General features: G+C 40.5%; 1 protein-coding gene across 1 annotated transcript in view; it reads right to left on the reverse strand.

Moving 5' to 3' along the window:
- SNX7 (sorting nexin 7) overlaps positions 1–6,408 on the reverse strand; it is a 726,766-nt gene extending 720,358 nt beyond the window's left edge. The window contains exon 1 of the mRNA XM_070467753.1: positions 5,314–6,408. The gene's annotated coding sequence lies outside the window, so the exon portion shown is untranslated. The remainder of the gene's footprint in view (positions 1–5,313) is intronic.
- Between the last annotated feature and the right edge of the window lie 3,414 nt (positions 6,409–9,822).

Genomic DNA, 9,822 nt, shown 5'->3' on the forward strand with positions numbered 1-9,822 from the left:
TTCTTGGATGCATCTGATCAATTAAAAGGGTACACATTTGGGGAAAAATAATTATTTTTTTCATTTGTTTTCAAATAGAAATGACTTTATTTTCTATAAACAGATTATTCCTAGTGTTTAACGCCTAGCTCAGTATGGATTAAAAGATATAAAAACTATATTATTATATACCTAGTGCAGAGAAAATAAACCTGAAGTCTGAAAGTTTCTCTTGTCACTCAACCCCAAGTCAAAGCATTTTTCCCCTTCCTCCCTTTTTCTTTTTCCTTCCCTTACCTTCCCGTTCCCCTTCATCTCTCCATCACTTCCTTCCTTCTTATCTTCTCTCCTCCCCCCCACCTTCCTTCCTTCCTGTCTTTCTTTCTACAGAGGGGAGGCTCCAAAAGTTGAGTGTTTCACAAAGACCTTTTCACCCCTCCAGAAAGATAACCTCAGTCACATCACTTGGGAGTGCTAACATAACTGCTCCATAAGCTTACTCAGATCTCAAAGTAGATAAAAAAGGTCTGAGGTCTCATGTTTTCCTTTATTTAAGATTTGCTACTTTTTCAGTGATCCTAGAAGAGGAGGATGCTATTGCTTCTTCAGAGGGTCTGTGGGCAGAAAAAGTCAGAGATTCAGAGCTCTTTAGTTCTAACTCCTAGTCTCAGTGATAGAGGTAGTAGCGATAAAAATTCAACCATTTATCTCCAACACAACACTTCATGTAGTTGTAGTGTAATCTTGGTTACACTTAGAGGCAGGAAATAGATCAGTGACTCTCTGGAGGATATAATGTAATCATTTCCTTGGTTGATACCAACACGTGGCATCCAGGCAACAAGAAAGAGAAATCCTCCAAGAGTTCCTCGACAGTTCACAATACACTGAATTGGATTTGGATGACCCTAATTATAGGGCTTCCCAGGTGGCGCTAGTGGTAAAGAACTGTCTGCCAATGCCGGAGACGTGAGAGATGTAAGTTCAATCCCTGAATTGGGAAGATCTCCTGAGGAGGGCATGGCAACCCACTCCAGTATTCTTGCCTGGAAAATCCCATGGACAGAGGAACTGGGCAGGCTATCGCCCATAGGGTCACAAAGAGTCAGACACAACTGAAGCAATTTAGCATGTATGCACGACCCTAACTATGAAATAGTCATCCAGCAGTTCATTTTAACCAGTCCTGCCTATCACATGACTAACACATAGATTGCTGAAATGTTAAATAGCCAAATTACCCTATTACTAATATATTACACTATATTATTAACTACATTACAAATATTATTGCTTTATTGGAACTGAGAACAAATACAAATTAAATTGGCAGGGAAGGGCACAAAAGAATTTTAGTGGATAAATGTACTTTTTCCCCTTGTTTTATCAGACAAAAAACTCTCTTCTCCTTACCCCATCTTCACTCCCCCTAATTACTGAAAGCTCAACTCTGTATATCTGTTTAAAAAAAAAAAAAAAACCCTTCATTTCATTACTAAGCAAAATATAGTAAAACCCTGTGGGGAAAAAAATCTTCCTCTAACTAGTGGTAAATGAATGTGGACATGAGACAACTGGCCATCGGTCATCAACGTTTAAACTCTGACAAGCAAAATTCTTGTAGGGGAAGCAGCAAGGGAGGGATTTTAGGAAGCTGCTTTATCCTCATCAGTCAGTAAATTTTCATGTCAACATCCAGTGTACGTTTTGTTTGTAATGGTCTGTTCTATTTTCTGAAAAATATTTTTGATGAATCTCACAATGAGATCCAGAATTTTACAGGGTTGAACTTTTTATACCTTTCCCTCCCCAATTATTCCATGGTAGGGTTGAAGGGGCTACTATATATCATATTCTAAAGAGGAAAGTTGAGTTTATCACAAAAACCAACCCGAGGCTTCTGCCTTAAACTCTCAAGCTAGCACCTTCCTGGCCCTTTAGTTTATCTGCTAGGGCATCTAATATACGTCTGAAAATGTGTCATTTTTAAAAACATCTTGTTGAATAATTTCCTCTTTAATCTCTTTATTATTTCTTTATCCCAGCTCCTGCACAAGTCCATGCTATCTCACAGGCAAGTAATCCCAAATCACAAGACTACTCTGGAAAAGTATCACACTTCACCCGTGAATGGATCACCTGAACAGGCAGCACCTACTTGGCTACTGTGTGCTTTGACCACTCAGCAACTTCTAGTCAATTAATTATTTGACACGAAGGGTACCCCCAAATTTCTTACACAGGAAACATGTAAGAATATCAGCATACTTTTGCTGCCATACACATTACAACACATTAAAGGTAAATCTAAGAAAAATATCTTTATAACCATTATTAAGATTGCCATTTGATTCTACCCACCATTAAAATATAAATTTCAACAAATTTAAGCCTTTTTCTGGATTGTTTTATTTTTTCTTTTGTTGAATTTCTAATGCCTAGGAACGCTGCCAAGTTCATGGCAATAACTAGTTGTTGAATGAGTGACTGAATCTCTGACAATCAAATAAAGAAGGAACATGATGCTGTGGGAATGCACTTGCCTTAGAGGCTGAATGCAGAAAACCTGGGTTTTCATGAGAAATGGTTCTCATTCTTCCCTTAACTAGAGGGTTGACCTAGCGAATTCTGAATTACCTCTCAGGACATCAATTTATCCATCAGTAAAATAAAATGATTAGACTAGATCATTTCAAAAAGCCTTTCAAGTCTAAAAATCTCTGAAAGTGTTTATGGTACAAATTCACACAGACAAGCAAGTTTTATTATATAACATAATAGTTCCAAACTGATATTGATAGTAATGGTTTTAATGAGAGGTAGGAGAGAAAAAATTCCCAACTTGACATTAACAATCATATTCAACTAAATTAAACCTTTAGAAAAAATCACAGATCCCCGATTTGACAGGAGGCCACGCAGCCAAATAATTTGCACACAAATGACTGAGAAAGATGAGGCACATGGGCTGCAGTCCAATCAGTGACTTAAGGCAGTTCATCTGGCTTCTTCTGATACTTTGAGCCCTACTGAAAATGAAGGAACCCTAAGACCATTTTATGAAGCACATTCGGTACCTGAGTTAACTTTACAACACAGAGTAAATCAGTTCTACACAATATACTTCAGTGCATTGTAAGTGTGCTTTAAAATGTGGATGCCAATCTAAAATCTCTTGCGAATTAATTTTATATATGTTTGTCATTAAAGTGGCCACCCTAGAGATTTGTTTTGACATTTTTACTGTAACCATTCACAGAACAAAGAAAAAATATATGAATGGAGATGAAAAGCACCAAAATCTTGTGTGTTAAACTCCTTCATGAACAGAAGCTAGCAGAAATGTAAACGTGGAATGACTTAACTGGGGTAGTAAGATATGTCTTGGGGGGTGGAGAAGACTAAAATTGTACTAGGTCTTTCAGATATCATTTTAACTGCTTTTCAAGTAAAGCTGATGTAGTTTTTATCTCATTTAATTCACCACTGAGAATAGCACAACTTCTACACTTGCGTCCTTTCAAGTCTAAAAAGGTATTCACAATTAAACTAAAAGAAAGCTTACTCACTAAGATATATGGACTCTGAGCTGTCTATGACTTACTGCTTAGCATTTTGAGAAAAACCAAGGCTCTTTCAGTGTTTGGACAGTGTGGTTAAGTAGAAGAAATTGAGGGGCTGAAATTAGAAAATCTGGTTTCCAAGCCTGGCTGTGCACCTTGCCAGGGTAACTAAGTTGATTCATTCTCTCAGTTTTCTCATCTGAGATAGGGATAGGGAATTGATAACCAGCATTTTTTTTTCAGCAAGTACTCCCATTTTATCTAATGTTTTCTTTCCAGAAAAGATTATCTTTTTTTTTTATGAAACACGAAAATTTAGATTTAAAATATTAGTATGTTACCAGCTTGAATTCAATACAACAAGCATCATTTCTCAAGATATCTCTCCTACTGCCTACTTTTCAGATCCCTGTTCTTCTGATGACCACTTGTTGTCTCCTTAGTCAAATAAATAAAACTTTCTAAGCTTTACTTTCCTGGTCTATAAAATGAGAGACTGTAACAGTACCTTATCCATAAGGCTGTAGTGAGAATGAGATGAGATAATGAAGGTAAAGGCTGCAACTTAGCACCTGGTAATAAGTAAACACTCAACACGTTAGTTATTATTTTAATTGTCATTGTTACCGTCCAGAATTCTAGTCCCTATGACCTGCTCAGATCTTCTGTATTGTTGGCTATAAAAGAGGTACCAGATCCCACTTCAAATCAGCCTTATTCCCTTTCCTATTAGCAGATCAAATATTCTGTCATCCATCTGAAAATACGAAAACTAAAAAACAGATACCATTTCAAAAGATACTCTCCTAGATCTTGCCTACTATAAACTAGTCTCCAGAGACAGTCAAAATCCTTAATTCTCTCCTCCAAAGACTGTGTGAAGAAAGAAGCAAACTGATCTTTTACTGGATTTATAACTATTATTTGCCTAAACTTATATAACAAGTTTTTTAAACTCTGCTCCTTCTCCAAAGACACTAGACATCCGGAGGCAACAGACATTACTGAAAGTCACAGAATAAGACATTATGCCCATCTCTAAGTCAAGGTTGCCTGAATAGAAAGAAACATTGTGATTTCTAATAACCTGTACCTAAGCACACAAAAATCTGCCACTCAAAGCACAAAGCCTATTTCAAGGTTAAACTAATTTCAAAACACCATACAGAACTAAGTCATGAATTGTCTAGATATACAAAACAAACATTCCCCACCCCGTTCTCTGGTGAGGAACGGGAGCAGGACACAGGAAACCACCCCCCTAGAAATGGCTGGATCTCTCTCTTCCTCCTCAGTAGAAGGATGAAAACTTTTCTGCCCACGAGAGGACTTGGGACTGAGAATAGGACTCACGTCCAGGTAGGATTAAACTAAGGGGAACCTTTCTTCCTCTTCCCGCCTCTTTCCAATCTACAGAATTACTGGTGTTGCCTACAACCTCAAGGATTAGTAAACGTTTCCTTCGACAGCTAATGAAATGTTTCCAGAAACATGCACATCAGTAGCCCTCTTCCGGACTGGTAAGTGTGGGTTTGGTCGAGGGTGTGTATGTGTGTGTGTCTGTATGTGGGTGTGTCTATGTGTGTGCATGTGCTGTATCTTGTTTAATATTGATGCTTGCAAAACGTGCTTTCAAAAGCAGCCATGATCTTTTCGGGGGGCGGCATGTGTGGAGGGGGGAGAGCCGCCCCTTTGTCTCCCCCAGATCTCAGCCCAGAGGACCAGAGGGAGGGTCAGAGAGGGGCGTGGGAGAGGCTGGACTCACACTTACCTTTAAGCAGTAGACGAGGTGAGAGTGGATTTTGGCGCCGTGTTTGTTTTGTTTTGTTTTCTGTTTCTTTTAACGCGCCCCAGCGCTGGGGGCGCAGAGGGTCGCAGCGGGGCGGGGCGCGGCGGGGCGGCGGGAACCGGGAGCGGGTCGCCGCGCTGCCGCGTCCGGCCAGCAGGGGGCCCCTTCGCTCTGCCTAAAGCCGCTCTAGCTTCTCCGCCGGATCTCAGCCCGCACGGCCGGGGACCCCGGGAGCGCAGAGCACCGGGAAACAGGAGGAAGGCGAGGGCTTGACAGAGACCAAACGAGGTGAGCCACAGAGTGGCTTTCCCCGAAAGCTCGCCTTCCTGGAGCTGCTTGATACTTGACAAATTCTGGAGAAGTCGAGCGTTTTCAGGAACGAGGTCCGCGCCTCCGCCTTACTCCGGCTCCCGAGTGCCGCGGCGCCGTCTCGCGCCGGCCTCCTTGCCCAGGTCGCCTTCGGCCCGGGGCAGCCTTCCCGGCGAGGGTGTGAGGGGGCGAGCCGACGTCTCCGGCCCGGGCGCGGGAGGCCCCTGAGAGCGGTGGGGAGGCGACGAGGGCGGCGATTCCCTACACCCTCGTCCCCGCGCGGATCGCACCTGGCGCTCCTGGGGCTACAAAATGCAGGCCGACTCAACCCAAGAGGCAACGGTCTGTGTATCGTTGTCCAGTGTAACCACACCTTGGTTTGGCTTCCTCTCCTCGATCTGAGAGCCAGAGTGGAGGTGGAGTTTTCGTTCCCTTACTGCCCCCCAGGAGGCCCGGGTCCGAGCCAACGATGCAGGGCCGCAGCTGCCGAAACTAGAGTGGAGGCTGCTAAACCGATGCCCTCGTCCCGCTCCGGGGCGTCCGGGGAAAGAGAGCCGAGCCCGGCCCCGGGCGGCTGGCCTCCCTCGGCGATGGAGCACCAAGCCTGCCGACCACACGTCTGCCCTTCGCCACACTAGAGTTGAGCCCCCGGCCGCCCGCGGGAACTGGCCTCCGGAGGTCTTCGGGACCCTCTCTACAAACAGCGCGAGCACTGGGACCTGCCTTATAGCTGGCCTCGGTCCAGAGGAGGAAGATACTGTATCTTTCTAAGGGATCTCTCAGATCTACCTTGTTTTGATCTGCAGCAGAAGTGATGGCCTTGAATTTGTATAAAGTTACTGCCTGAGACACCATCTCCCCAAATCCCCTCAACCCACACACCGCGCTCCACCACCGCTCCCACCACTCCCACTCCATTTGCATTTGAAAACCTCTGGAAACAAGCCCTTTCAGGATGAACCTACACACACACACACACACACACACACACACACACACTCCAGCCCGCCAAGTGAAAACTGAGTTGAGTCATAGGATGCAAATACGTAAGGTTGCCTGGCCTTTCGCTTCTGAGGATAAGAATGGCCAATAACTCAAGATTCCGGCAATAACAGAACATAACGAGGTTTCTAGAACCCTGTTCCGATCCTTTAGAAACAATTAGAATAATAGTGGTGAAAGTAAGAGGAAAAGAATTGTGTTTTTCAGGGCACTTGCAGGCCATCTGCTGCATCTTGTATGGGGAGAACTAAAAATTATTGCCCTTGATTCAGACCCACAGGTCAAATGACACCATCTCTCTTCTCTGGAGGATAATTAAAAGCAACTCTGTCCATAGACGTTTGATAGACATTTGACTCAAAATAGTTAAAAATTGTTCGGCCCAATAGCAATGTGCTTCTACATATAAAAATCATGTGTAATCATATCAAATATATGAAATATGCTTTTTAAAGAAAGGTGAATTTTCTTTACAAATATCCACTCAAAGACAGCTAGATATGTCAGCTGCTGGCAACAAGTCACTATTTCGACTACAAGTTATGCAATGATAGTCAAACAGTCTAGCCCAAATCCTCTCTTTGCTTCAAGAGTATTAATAAACTATAGAGGGAGAGACCGTAATTAAAGATGTAGTGTCCTTTTGAAATTTAACAAGCTTTAAAAATGTAATAAAACATGCATACGTTTTCAGTTTTGTTTTTGTTTTTGTTTGGTTGATTGGTTGCTTGCTTGCTTGATTGGTTGGTTTTGCTTTTAGGTTTGTTTAAGATATAGCATAGTCATCACCAGTTCCTATCCCATGTTTTTATTCCATAGAGTCTGAACAAAGTACCAGTGAGTAGGGTAAAAAATTCTCCAAAAAAGCCCTGAGTCTTGCCACTATCCTCATCTAAATCTTTTGTGTGCATTTCAGAATAGCTCTAAAATAGCAGAATGCATTTCATATTTCTAACTACTTTGACACAATGTGGAAATAATACTTCTAACACTTGACTAGGTATAATTCTAATGATTGCTAATTTTGCATTAAAATTAATGATATTTTGCATAATGATATGTCATTGTTCAATAAGACATGTATTTAAATTATAGGGAAATACCATTGTAGGGCTCTTTACAACTCAGTGTAAGTAGCTATATCATGACTTTGAAAACATAAAAGAATCCTCCCATAAACCTTCTGAAATCACTCTCATAAACCCACTCCACTTTCTAACACCATGGAAAAGTTGATTCAATTTAATTTCTATTCTGCCGACATTAAGTTTATTTCTTCTTGGAGAGGTGCCTTGTTTGGAAAAAGTTGATTGTAGGAAAGGAGGATAAGGTGGCAGGAGCATGAACATTGAAATAACATTCCATTTTATAGCCAAGAAAAACAGTGTAATTGCCCCCATCACATCAATAGTAGGAAGACTCTGAAAGGGTTTGATTCAAAGGCACTTCATTGAGTGTACCAAGAGCACACTGATATCAAGTAGTAAACTACCCAGCATCATTTCTTTATTGTTGAGAAATCATAATTCCAATTCTGTTACATTTATTTTTAAGTTTTGCTGGAGCCTGTGGAAAAAGGATAAGGAAAGACGAAGAAACTATATTGAGTGCATCAGGGTACAAAATAGATAATCTTCTCCACCTAGCACTTCTCAGAAAGAAAACCCAAATCATCTGTCTACAAATATCATTTCAACTTTTCTCAGTTTACTGATATTTCTAAACAGTTTAAACTATGATGCCAACAAACCTAAAGTTAATGAGTGGACTCTACTTAAGTAATGGGAGAGAATGAGTAAGGTGACTACCATAAATTTACCAAATACTTGGCCAAATTCTGCCTGCACTTTCAGCCTAACCTGCAGGGGGCAATAGCTTGACACGAATAAGAACAAAGGCTGCTAAGCTATTAGACTTGGATTTCTGACTGTGACCCTGGAATGTTGTGTAGGTTGGAAAGAGTGCTTAATTAATGTATATTGAAACAAAAGATCAGGTAAATTGTTTGAATTGTCTTCAAGCTATATTTTTAGACTAATCTAATTCATAACTGTTAGGTTTTTTATTTTTCCTTAAAGAGATTATCAAAGTTTCAGAAGACATTCAGCTATCTCAAGAATTATCCTAAACACTAATTGTTTACTAAGAATATATGTAATTTATGTTTTCTAAGGCAGCCAAATCAAAATAAACACAGCTTTCAATATTCAAATGGATGACAAAATTAGAGGAAACATAGATTATTTGGATATAGATAATAAGAGAATGTCACATACATAGATAATAAACTCCAGATACATTTTTAATTTTAAAATATAAATGGATAAGGGACAATCACTATTGTTAGCACTACTTTCTCTCCACATATAAGATGTTAATTTTGAAAACTGGTTTATATTTAAATATCATGATAAGCAATAAGTAAGTGACCTCTTTTATTGCCATAGTTTTTTATTACAGATAAAAATGAATTTACTGACTATTGATAATCCACAGTCTTCCTCCGCCCTTTCCACACCCCGACCCCATATCTCCACTCCCTCCCCTTCCCTATACCTCCCCCACCAGCTGATCAGGAAAGACTGGAAACCGACCAAAAGGAGTTTCAGCCAGAGGGAATAATTGTAAAATTAAAAAAGAAAACTCTCCCTATCTCCTCACTGCAATCACACTTAACGTTCATTATGTCAATTTTCAATGATGCAAAATGTCTTGCCCAAGAGGCATCCTGCTTTCAGGAAGTCAAAAGGGTACGTGGCATTAAACAACATCCAGTCAATCCTGGTTGGATTAACTGGGCTGAGTTTCTATATACTGCACATGCTATGGATCTACTCTGATCGCAGTAAGGAAAAAAATATGATAATAGATTTTTTTTTTTTTAAGAATTGCTGCACAGGAGTGTTCCGTTTCTTTTATAAGGCAGAATTTAATCTTGATAAAAATCTTTTAAAACATCCTTTTTCTTCCACTGTGGTAAAGATATGGTATCTATTTTTGCATTTCTTTAAGGAAAGAAGATCAGATTACTTATACTGAAAAAGAAAATTTTATTCTCCAACACCCACCCCCCCCCCCCCATCCTACTAAACCGTTTTAGTCGACATATGTTTGTTATCAGAGAGAGGTGCTGTGAACACACAGCCATTTTCTTAGCAGCTTTTTGACTGTATGTTACCA

This window comes from Odocoileus virginianus, chromosome 5 (assembly GCF_023699985.2).
Source record: "Odocoileus virginianus isolate 20LAN1187 ecotype Illinois chromosome 5, Ovbor_1.2, whole genome shotgun sequence".
Taxonomy (NCBI): domain Eukaryota; kingdom Metazoa; phylum Chordata; class Mammalia; order Artiodactyla; family Cervidae; genus Odocoileus; species Odocoileus virginianus.